Below are 13,517 nucleotides of genomic sequence, written 5' to 3' on the forward strand. Positions count from 1 at the left end.
TTTCCCAAGCATTCTGTGCTACATCAAGCACCCTTCATGTAGACCTGTGTTTTCTTAAAATATTATTGAATTTTTTAAGTTATCAGACTATGGTCAGAGCTTGGATAAACAGTTCTGATACTAGTCAAAGAACCTATTTACTCCAAGACTCGGACCAAAAACCTATTAAAATACCAAATTCAGAAGAAGAAGACCAGTTATACATGCACAAAAGATGAAGACCCTTACACACAGAGCCAAGAAGAAGACAAGGAATAGAGCAGTGACAGTTCAAAAAAGAGCAACCAGGCCAAAGATGCAGAGGAATAAAACACACTAAAACTTGATCAAAATCCACTTCCGATAACTGATAAACATAGAAAAATAAGAATTTACTGGTGAAACACACAGTAAAAGGTAAATTGTAATAGTAAAAGGAAGAAACGTAGAAAGGATAAACACGGGTCATCAGAGTGAAAGAGTATTAGTGATAGAGAGTATCAGACGAAAGACACAAGTAACTAAAGCCTCCAATAAGATGATTCAATAGCAAAGAGCATAAAGAGCTAGAAATAAACCACAAAATCCAGCAGTACCACAATAAAAGGGACAGCATGAGACAGTTCATTAGCTGCCTCTATCTTCCTACGAGAAGATATTTTCTTTCCTAGATTAAATCTCAAATCATTTTCAGATATTTGTAACAAAACCTTAGTATAAATACTTCACAAATTGAAGTATGTAGGGTGGATTCTTAGACATTTCTATACACTGCTTGATTGAAAGACTGTAAAAGCTATTGGAGCATTCACTGAGCCAACAAGTTGGATTGATGAATAAAGACAAGATATTTCAAAGGATTCATTTGCACAGCGAAGTGTAGAGAAGTATTTTCTCACATTGTTGTTATTTCTTAAAGTTTTCATATTGTTGATGTAAATCCGGATGCCAATATGTGTTTTCTACAAATAATCTAAGTTAAGGAATTCTTAATCGCTCCTTAGTTTAGGTTGTTTCCTTTAATCTATAGCAAAGTATTCTTAATTTCCCTTTGTTTCCGATTACCCCCTTGTTCTTTGTTTCAATCCTGGTCTGAGAATTCTTAATTGCTCTCTCACACTAGTTAAAACCTTTTCCACCCTCTAGCCTGAAGACTTGCATTTTACTCTGCTCTCTTGCCCTTTGAACATTCCTTTTAGTGAGTTGATCCAGTTCTGCTGCCTTTCTTTTGACTCCATATGCCCAATGGTCTAGAGACATCATTCTATCCATATGTTTCAAGAACCCCACTGTTATATGGAAAACTAGTGTCCACTCAGAGCTGCTAGTCCCACTAAGACGGGTAGCTATCTTAGAAACAAAAAAATCAAAGTTACTTGTGTTTTCCTTTATGGGAGATAGATGAGATAGAAGCATAGAGTACCAACGTCAGTCTTTCACTGGTCTCCTTGATTGTTTACCCTCTCCTTTGATAGATCTTTCACCACTCCTTTCTCACTTGTCCCGCTTCAAATAACACTTGTAGAGTTAAAAGCAACAAAATACTACAAAGCATAGAGATCTATAACCATAAATAATATAGGATCAGATATACATTAACTATACAAATGCATATACAAATACAAGATTCAGAGATATACAAGTATATGGAGGAAAACCCAAATAGCTTTATTGATAGAAGTAGTAGAAGAGAGGATTACAATGAAGCTATCTAATCCAGCATCATCCTTCTAGCATGAAAGCCCTCTTCACCTCATTCAAAGAAAGATCACCCAACAATACAATGTCTCAAAGAGAAACCAACAACACTTCCTTACAAATTACAAAATTCTAGCCTTTGGATCTCTAGGATGAGGGATCCATATATAGATGTTTGCAAGAGAGTGAGTCAGCTTCTGGAATTTTGATTAGTTTCATTTCACTGATAGTTGTTGGTTTCACTTGGAGATTTCATGATCTCTTACTCATCCCTGGGCGAATTCAAAGAGGCAAGTATCATATGAGCAGTTTCTAGAAGATTCTTTGAGTTTCCACCTAGCAAACTGCCTCTGCCATTTGTCTTCTCTCTCTCATCGCATCCTACAGAAGGGATTTTCAATATGCATCGCACCCCCATGTGTAACAGGTGAGATACATCGCACCCTCAACATGGAGCAGTCTGTATGGTCTAGTTTTGACCAGTTCTGAGCAGTTTTTCAGGGAAAACGTCTAGGAAATGATGTAATCAATTGACCTTGATCCTTTAGGGTATGAAACAAAATTTTTAGGGGTTTTATAGCCCTTGGTTTATAGACATATGTGATTGGGGTTGCAGTGCCCAAATATGTCTATAACAGTTTCCCCCTAAAGCATGAGGTCATAAATCTTCTAATGTCGGGTGAAATGCTTTATCATGGGGATCCAAGGTTTTTCGAATTGGAAGGTGACATGTAATAAGATACAATACAATACATTATCTTCATAATATTTTATGATCTAGCTGAGGCAAGCATTCCCATGCTTAGCTTTATAAATTCATTTTCATGTACATAAGACATACAATCGTCTGTGTGGCAGACCGATGATTTTGGTAGAGCCATCATCCCTTAGTTTGGATGATTATCTGTGCATCTCTGATGTACACTTGGTGTCTTTATTTTCCTAAATATATCGCAGCCCGGATGGATGAAACTAGATCAGGGGTCTTCAAACTCGTTCAATCTTCGCCCGAAGTACAAGTCGATCCATGTGAAAAGATGTTCTAATGTTGAATATGGAAAGACATCGTCTGATTACCAGCCAATGATGTAAGCTGTTAACAGGCGTGAGAGGAATCACCGATAATGATGATGACCCTCAAGGTACTACAATACAATTCACGTTGTGTGAATACATGAGTTGATGTCGAACACCACGCAAAATCTTTCGGTCGAAGGCCATTGATGTAAACCTATCGTCGAAAGTGAGAAAATTGCCATTGAGGCATGCAAGCTTCAAAGTACTGAAAGGGTTGTTCCTAAGTCAACTTCTTGGATAATGAGCTGATGTCGACAAGAAGTGACCTGTCATAGGAGGTCCTTAATGAATCCCACATCTACGACATGGAACGAAGAAAATGATTTTGTGGAGGTGAAAACGATCTGATGATACAAGGTTCAGGGTGGCGGTCATGAAAAATAGAGAGTGAAGGTATTGTAGTGGATGAGGCGTTAGCTAGGTTGGTGAATTCTCTGAACGACTTCTCTTGAACATATGGGTGACACTGAAATGTATTGGTAGCATTAACCCCAAGATGGATGGTACAGAGGACCAATGGTGATATGACTGTGAACAGAATAACCCAACCTGACTCAATCATGGTGATGGAGTGAAAGTGTCATGTTCAAGAGCAACCTGCTACCAATAAAGTTATTCAAGTTTTCTTCCATTTTTCCCCAATCATTTCTGACCAATACCTCTTTATTTTTTGTCAAGCTTGAGGAGGATAACATATGCTTGCTCTATAATTTTCCATTCGGGCAAACTTGTCGCTATGTTTTAACGAGCCTAGTGACAATGAAACTCGCTCTTGTCTGCATGGACAAGTTTGTCGCTATTTTTTTAACGAGTTTAACGACAAAGATAACTCGATCCTTTTCAATTTTAGAGAATCTAAAAAGAGACTGAAAGGAAACTCCAGTAGTCATTTTTCGTAATATAATCCCTTAAGTCTGAAAAAGTATAAAATAATACGAAAGGGATGACTTTTCGATAGTTTTAACGAGCCGAACAAGACAAACACTCGATCTTTTTGTGTAATGATCCCTCAGGTCCAAAAATATTAAAATATAGAGGGATGGAACTTCCAATCATTTTAATGAGCTGGAGAGGCCATTTTCTCGGCAATATTTTCATATTTTATGAGTTAGATGAAAAGAGCTTAAAGGAGACTCATTTTTGAGGAACGAGTGATGTTTTTGGATAGCAACTAATTCCAGGTAAGGTTTGGAACTTTTCAATCACGGCAATGTAAAGAAGGTGGCTAATAAAATCACTCGTTGCAGTTGTTCCTCAAAAGGGTAAACAATCAAATGGAGGCACATGATCGGCTAAAAAAGAGTGGAGGTGATGGTAAGAACATGACGAAGGTTCAAAAGCTGATAGCTATGCGATCACAAAGATTATTTACCGAAGGTGGGTTCATTTTTTAATGAGCTTGAACTCGGGGGAAACATATTCTCATTTCTAGGTTTATTTTTCAACAAGCTTGAACTTCGCGTAAACTTGCTCGTGTCCTTTTTATGTAAGCTAGGAACGACCAAACTATAAATCTAAAAAGCTAAAAACACTAAAAAGCTAAAAATGAAATTGGTCATTTTTGCTTGTATAAAAAGGTTTGCATGCCCCCAGCATAAAAAGTCTTCAGTAACCATATGGAAACTTATTGTGCTTAAGCAGGGTGATTTTCTGTCAATACTTAGACAAAACACTTCCTTCACTTTGTCCACCAAACAGACAAAGGTGAAAGGTCACTCAGACCGATCACATAACTTATAGGGAAACTTATCTCTACAACTGAGTTTGTCCACAAAATAGACAAGGGTGCATGCCTGCTAAGCTTCGTTACATTCACCAGACTACTTGCGGTAATTAGGTGGATGGAATGAAGGTTCCTTTACGAGATCGAGTGAAAGACTCGACTTGGAACTTTGCTCAGCCTTGTTTCATTTTTTAACAAGCTTGACACAAGACAAGGAATTTTGCTCCAATCCTTGGTTTCAACTTTTAACGAGGTTGACACCAGTTAATGAACTATCCTGGGGCGACCTTTGATCACAACTCATAAGGGGTCATGAAGGAAAGATCTAGTTCCAATGCCCCCAGTACATAATTTAAAACATCACTGAATTGATCGTCAGATGATGTAGGTATGGTAGGAATTGGGGACAATACCTCGCAATGATCCACACTATCAAAATGGTCAGAGTTCTTCTTAATCTTTGATGATGTAGAAGATATCATGTGACATGTTTCCATTGTGGCCACTTCTGCCAAATTACTCGGAGGCGGAAGGGCAAAAGTCCCCATTAAGGAAGGGTCTTTTAGGAGACCTACTCCGATATTTTTAAGTGATTGAGAGCTTCCATGGATCAAAGGAATGCTTCCGGTAACTTGAGAACTATTGGGGAGGAAGGTTAGTTGGTCAATGATTGTGATTCTGCCTTGAAAGGGGAATGAAATCTTTCTAAAATATGTTGACACAAGAGTAGCCATAGCATAAATCGAGGGCCTGCCTAGTAGGATATTATAGTCAAGGTTTCCATCAATCACCTCGACTTCAATTTATATTTTCTTGTCCCCCAGTTTGACTTGCAAGTTACTTAATATCCCATATGGTGTGTATGTTCTTCCATCGAATGCTTTTAATGTCGTTGATGATCGTGACAAGGGTGGAGAGCCTAAATTTTTCCAACAACTCATCGACATAATGTAGGTAGATGCCCCCTCATTAATAATTGTTTGATGAACAGTTTTGTTGAGGGCTTTCACTTGTATGAGGAAGCGAGTTGAGCTAGTAATTGAGGTTTGTATCCTTTATGATTAAAGGCCACAAGATTGGAATCCACTGGGTTAATCCCACCTATCGCTGATAACAAAGCCTATTTTTGGGATGGACAATTTTGTAGTACTTCAAGTGTCGACATGGTGGATGGTGATTGGGCCAGATCCTCCACTATATTATAATTCTGTGCTGCACGAGCACGAGGATTAAATGTCAATTTATGTATTACTCCCTTAGGCGGTTTTATTGTTAATTCAGGAATGATTGGTGGAACAAATTCCGAAGAAGTTGTTTTTGAAATGCTTGGTTGATCTGTAGCCTTGGCGTTCGACGATTGTGGATTTTAATAATCCTTATTCCTTGTCGATATCAAAGCATCATTTTGTTGTTTCGAGATGGATAGCATAAGCACTTGGGATGGGGAAGCATGATCGATAGCAACCAGGTTTGTTTCTGGGCTTGGAAATGGATTAGTCAACACTGTTGGGGTATTTGAAGTTTTTTAAAATTTCATAACCTTAGCTTTATGTGGACAATCTTTCATGAAATGCTCGTCGTCGCATATGTAACATGGATAACGAGGTTTGTTTTTCCCAGAAGGTTTTCCACAAGATTTTTCAGGAGTCGAATCTTCTTGTTTCTTATTTTTGTTTTTCCTTTTCTTCTTGCCCCTTGGTTGCTTTGGTTCTTTGCCTTTGTAGGTCGACACGACATTAACCTCCGAGGCAAGAAGTTTTTCATTTGCCTTTTTACTAGAAACTACAAGGGCTTTACTAGATGGGGCCTTTGCGGTTTGTGTACTCGAGGTGCCAATCACGTCGTCGCCGGCATGAGAGTCCCTATTCGATTTAGGAGGAGGAGGAATAGAAAATTCTAGTCTAGGAGCATCAGGAATTTTGTCATAGAGCGTGCCAGACTGAGTATAGATCAAGTCTAGATATTTTGCACAAGCAATGACTTGCTCTTCAGTGACGACTCCTCCTTTAGCCACATCTTCTGTAATAAAAGGTAACAATGACTTAATAAACCATTCAACTAGCAGCTAATCAGGAACATATGTTTTTACCATTCAACGACGACGTCACCACTCATGAATATGATCATATATGTGAGTGGCTATTGTCTGCTTAAAATTGGTAAGAAGCTCCGTTCCTATTTCGTACCTTATTGGTAACTAAAAATGAGTTTAAAAGGTGGTGGCAAGGCCATTGAAGTTATCGAATGAAGCTCTAGACGATTCGATGTACCACTTCGCTACCGGACCAGTTAGCGTTCGCTGAAAAAGGCGAAGCCTAATCGAATCATCATTGAGAGTGTTGGACCAACACCACAGATGAAAGGTCATCACACGATTCAATGGATCTTCACCTGGATTTCCATTGAATTTAGGAATATCTAACGGAAGTTTATGAGGAATTGTCAGCCACCAACGGGCGTAAGCAATTGGATCATTTGTTAGCCGATTCAGATCTGGTAATTCTAAAGTTGCGATGAAAGGCAACTGTTGATTCAGGTTTAGCGAAGCATACCCAGGATAAGATGGGATCACCTGAGCAGTGGGTCTTTGCATACCAGCATAATGTATTTGATGCTGATAACTTTGATAAAGTTGATGAGCATAACCATTATGATATGATTGATGGTAACCGTTTTGAATATATGGTTGACCATTACCCGCAAAGTTTTGTTGCTCAGGTCCTCGGTAAGCTTGTTGGAATTGCAGTTGTTGATATTGCACCAGCCATGGTTGTGAGGCCATTTCTTGTTGCCCAATACTGGATGTTTGACCAAAAGGAAGGGTGATAGTACCCGTTTGAGCCTGAGTCGCTTTAGTTAAGGAGCCACTAATCGATGATTGTGTTCGAGTCATGGAGACAAGAGGCTGTTGTAGTACGACTTGAGAGACTTGAGGTTGACATACAATAGGCAGCGCTTGTACTTGCGACACCGTCACAATAGCCGGTGTAGTGGGAATATTCGACACAGGTTGATTTGGTTATATTGAATATACAACTCTTGGCTATTGAGGCAGTATTGGAACCCAACTACTGGATGCAATTCTAGCTTGACTCGAATTCTGTTGTGAACTCTCATATGGTTGTTCTCCCAGAGGGAACAGTGAAAAGGCATACTGCCCTCCATATGGCGGCAATCCAGTGTTCAAAGGGAAAATTGGTCTTTGTAGACTGGACTGCCTAAATTGATACTATTGTGAAGGATCAATTTGCTGAGATTCAGCATAAGAAATTCCAGATAATATTCTGGATGAACAAACAGGGACAGACCATACTGTCGAAACAGTCCCTGGGTGGACTTCATCTAGTGGTTGAGAGTTAGTTGGGACAAATGGTATACCAATGAACATTGTCGGAGTAGTGGCAAGATGTTCTGCTACTATTATATCGGATGACACAGTCCTAGATGTCAATGGATGTTCAGACATATTGAGTCTATCCAAAATACTTCCTAGTGATTCTACAAGAACTTGCGATGAAGGGTGACTAACTTCTGTAGTAGAAGGATATAGGTGGATCCCAGTTCCAAAATGCAATGGGGTACTGGATGGAAGATCCTCCACAATCTCTTCTATAGCAATCAGTCCAGGTGGAAGAGGTAGACCGTCAGGTCCGTAAAATATTTCTAGTGCCGAAGAAGGGACAGTCTTTGCAACAACAGTTGTTGGAGGGGTGACACCTTTCGAATCAGTCCGAGATGGAACTGGTTCAGGAATAGAAATGTTTACCGTTACACTAGGATCAGTTCTAATGTCCTCTTGTAACTGCGGAACTTCTTTTGTAGAGGCATGGATACCATAAATAGTTGGAGTAACTGGAGTCTCTGAGGATGTTGAAACACAAGTTTCAAATAAACCAGGAGACTTTGACCCAATTAAATGAGATCGCTTGGCCCAGAATGGTTTCGTTTTTGGAGTCAAAGACGGTTGACTCATTAGTCTCCGTGAACGATGGGGTTTTGATTGACTTTCTTCCACGATTGCAGATTACTTGATCAACTCAAAAATAAAAAGGGGAAAAAATTATTCTGAATTAAATGAATTTTATGACGCTTTGACACAACTTGCTTTTTCAATTTTTAAGAGTTGAGAAAAAGTTAAAGATGACTCTAGTCGCCTTCGATTTTTAATGAGCCTGAAGTGACAAGTGCTCAGATGGACCTTTTCTTTTAAGGAGTCTGAAAAGGAACGAAAGTGACTACTCTAGAAATCTAGACAGAGGAATTACCAAACCAATCGCAAAACTGTAGAATACTTTTTACTGTACGGCAGTCAATCTTCCTGAATGCTATGTTCAGTGCATTGCGATCGATAGGGTGGCAGACACAGCTTCCTAAGGATAAAGGATATAGCCTATTGTGGTCTCCCAATATATACTCGATGGTACGTGGGAGCACAAGTCCATACTGGCACTTGTCGTATCAAAGAGGAGGAATCACCCAACCTATGATGAAAATGATAGTTACTAAGCTTTACGACGCCAGAATACGTCTCTAGCCTAGACTTCTAGATGTTATGCGTTAAGTTCCAAAGCGTTTTTATGTTCATTGAGGTTTATTTTATAGTTGATATTTCTTAAGAAGTTTTCCTTTAAGGTTCACTACGTGATGTATATATACAATTCCTAAATGTACAATCTAAGATGATAAACAATCGTTTACTTTCTTTTAGCAATGAAAATCCTAGCTACTAAGGAAAGAGAAGTAAAATTCTTTCAACATAGAGCAAAGAGCACACACTAGATGCACTTTTCCTAAATCAATTACCGCATGTAGTCTAAATGCAAATGCACATGCATGTATTTGTTTTTTAGTTTCCTTAATGTGAGAATGACAAAAAGAAAACTAAGTACAGATCTGAACTATCTTCTTTCAAAGCGACAGTACTAACAATTTTCTCTTCAAAAAACGAAAGGAAGACTAAGGCGACACTTTGCGATTTTGAATTTAAAACTACTTTCGACACTTGAAATACTAATAATTTCAAAATCAAGTACAATAGAAAAAGTGTAATCGACTATCTAAAAGAGGAAGACTTCACGACACTCTTTTCTTTGACTGAAAATGACAGTTGCGACACTTTCGAATCAAAAGACGGCAGTTCGATTAAGCTACTTTTTGCAAAGGAGAACTGTAAATGATGAAAAATACGTAAAAACATTTACAATTATTTATCAATGGAGGCTGAATAATGTAAAGGAAGAAGGTTTCAACAATGATATACTGATCATAGACATCAAAATTATTGAATAAAGCTGAAGACAATGAAGAAAAAACCAAAATATGGAGGTAGAAACAGTCTTACTCAATCATTGCACCTGTAACACAGGGAAACAGAGATGCATCTCACTTGCAACACACAGGAGGTGCGATGCATCCAGGCTGCTAGTGAGAGACAGTGCGATGGTCCAGGGACGACACAGAGCTTCATTTTCACTCACAGTTTGTAGCTAAGTTTAGGGATTTAGACTGAGCTAATGATAGACAATAAACACAAAGTATAGGGGCTGATCTAATGAGGTTATTTGAGCTACCACCAGGGCACTTAGGATGTTTGCAAGTCAGATGTTCAATTCATAAACCAACCCGGAGATTGACTGAAGTAGTGTTGATCTACTTTGCAGTTGCATAGCAAAAGCAGTTTGAAGGCTAGTTGGCTTAACTTCAGGCTTCGTCTATAGTTTATAGAGCAAAAAACAGTAACAAACAAACAAACTATTCGCTCCCCAGCAGAGTCGCCATTTTGTTATCGGGAAAACTAGTGTCCACTCAGAGCTACTAGTCCCACTAAGACGGGTATCTATCTTAGAAACAAACAAACCAAAGTTACTTGTGTTTTCTTTTATGGGAGATAGTTGAGAGAGAAGCAGAGAGTACCAACCTCAGTGTTTTGCTGGTATCCTTGCTTTTTTACCCTCTACTTTGATAAATCTTTCACCACTCCTTTCTCACTTGTCCCACTTCAAAGAACACCTGTAGAGTCAAAGCAGCAAAATACCATCAAAGCATAGAGATCTATAACCATAAACTATATAGGATCAAATGTACATTAACCATACAAATGAATATACAAATACAAGATTCAAAGATATGTAAGTATATGGAGGAAAACTCAAATAACTTTATAGATAGAAGTAGTAGAAGAGAGGATTACAACCAAGCTATCTGATCCAGCATCATCCTCCTAGCATGAAATCCCTATTCACCTCATTCAAAACAAGATCACCCAACAATACAATGTCTCAAAGAGAAACCAATAGCACTTCCTTACAAATTACAAAATTCCAGCCTCTGGATTTCTAGGACGAGGGATCCATATATAAATGTTTGCAGGAGAGTGAGTCAGCTTCTGGGATTTTGATTAGTGCCATTTCACTGATAGTTCTTGGTTCCACTTGGAGATTTCATGATCTCTTACTCATCCCTGGGCGAAGTCAGAGAGACCAGTGTCATACGAGCAGTTTCTAGAAGATTCTTTGAGTTTCCACCTAGAAAACTGCCTCTGCCATTTGTCTACTCTCGCTCATCGCACCCTACAGAAGGTCTTTTCAGTATGCATCGCACCCCCCGTGTGTAACAGGTGAGATGCATCACACCCTCAGCATGGAGCAGTCTGTATGTTCCAGTTCTGAGCAATTTTTCAGGGAGAACTTCTAGGAAATGATGTAATCAGTTGACCTTGACCCTTTAGGGTATGAAACAACACTTTTAGGGGTTTTAGAGCCCTTGGTTTATGGACATATGTGATTGGGGTTGCAGTGCCTAAATATGTCTATAACACCCACCACCCAATCTTCAATACAAATCAAAAACCCCGCGAACCTTAAGAACTAGCCTAATATCCGAGCAAAACAAAGCTAAATCATATAGAGAGAGCCATCTCTGGACTTAGGTTGGCTAGAGCCTAAGACTAAAAGTTGGTTTGTGGTTACCTCAATCATTTTCTTTCTTCCTCTAAATTCTAGAGAAAATTCTGAGTGATAACATAGTGGCGACTCCACTGAGAAACCAACAATTCCTCAATCCTAATAAAGCTTTAAGAAATTTCCAATTCTATATTTTAAGCCTCTTAAAGTCATTTGTTAGAAGTTATATTGAAAAATATCACAAAAACAATTAAAATTTTGAAATTCTGGCTTTTAGGAAGACTCATTTTACTAGGGCTAATCTAGATCCCAATCCTCCCCTAGTAGTTGATAATCCCAACCTGATTTCAAGAAAATCCAAAAAAGAAGAAAGTTCAACTAGTCACACACCTTTAGTTAAAGCTAATTCATGTCCTGATGAGTGGTTGTTTTTAGAAGATCTTCCCTTTGATGAGAAATTTGGTCTTTCATTATTTAAAGCAAAGTCTGAAAGTGAAATATATGACACTGTTATAGACCCTGAGTTCATTGTAGACCTTGAAGTCCAACAAGCCAACAGATCCATTGATGAGTGTATTATGAAATCTCCACAATCATCCATTAATACCACTACTACCCCTGAGTTGTCTGAATAGATCTCCACTACTTTGATTTCACCATTATTCCCTTTGACTTCAGTACCTCCTAAATCCCACTCTGCACCACCATTTACACCTTCACTCCCTCAGCAGCCTATCATTACTCATTCACCACCTACTAGTCCCAGTTATTCATCCACTACTGCATCAATCCCAATTATATCAACCCCACAACTTCATCCCAATCAACAGCAATGGCAAATAGATATGCTCCTCTTGTTTTACCTGCACAACTTCATGCTATGCCTACAGATTATCAAAGTAATATTCCCTTGTTTAATGCTATTGGCCAGTACACTTCCTAGCAACATGTAAACAAGATGTCTGACTTCTTTGAACTACATGAATTAGACGAAACCGATGTCCATATTTGACTCTTTGCCTAATCTTTAACTGGTGATGTCTATAAGTGGTTTAAAGCCTTCCCAACCAATCATGTAGTAAACCTAGCAAACTTCGAAAGGTTGTTTATTGATAGGTGGGAAATTAAAAATAATCCCTTACAAATCCTTTCAGAATATGAAAATATTAAGAGAGGACCTAACGAAACAGTTCAATATTACTGCACTAGATTCAATGGTATATATAATGCAATCCTAGTTAACCTTAGACCCCCACCTGACTTAGCGTTAATAAAGTTCCCTGATGGTTTTGATACTAATATGTCATACCAGCTTAGGGAAAGAAACCCCCCTACTTTAGAAGAAATGCAAAGTGTAGCTGTTAGTGTAGAAGCAAATTTGTTAGCTAAAAGGGCTAGAGTTAGAAATGAAAAAAGAATTGCTAAGGAAGAAAATTCACCTTCTGATCTAAAAATAGATAACTTGGCTAAAAACATGGAAAGACTAATGGAGAGAATAGGTAACATGGAAAGGAAACCCCAATGGGATAACCAACAAGCACCTCCAATTAGAAACCCAAATTTCAGAAATAACCAAAACACAGGGAAAAATGGACCAGATCAGAATATAAGCACTCCTTTTCAAGAAAATTATGTAGAAACATCCAATCCAGAAAATCCAGAGCATGATACACAAATTAACCTAATGGTAGTAAATGATGAAGACACTGTTTTTCTAACCCAAGATGAGCAGGAACTATATATGCTGCAGAAATTACACGTATAGTTTGGTGAATCATTTGACTATAAACAAGGATATGACTATGCTATTTTCGAAGTTCACAAGAAATATAATCTAAGAAGCAAAAGGAATGTGGATGTCCCTGACCAAATAAAGAAAACATCCCAAAATCAACCCAAGAAGGTAAAAGAAGCCCTTGTGTCAAAGATCCTCCAAATTCTCCCTAGGAAGAACCCAAATCCTTCTGGCCCCACAATTGTAGATATAACCTCTAATCAACCTTCTTCTGATCAACCATCCACTTCAATTTCACTTGAAAATCCATAGAAATAAATCCCCAATAAAGAAAAAGAAACCAATCCTACTCAAATCCCTGCTGCTAAGACTCAAAACCTTCAGTCAGAGAAGGCTTCTTTGC

This window comes from Pinus tabuliformis, chromosome 2_2 (assembly GCF_031772625.1).
Source record: "Pinus tabuliformis cultivar Carrire ecotype Pingquan chromosome 2_2, CPIR1, whole genome shotgun sequence".
Lineage (NCBI taxonomy): Eukaryota > Viridiplantae > Streptophyta > Pinopsida > Pinales > Pinaceae > Pinus > Pinus tabuliformis.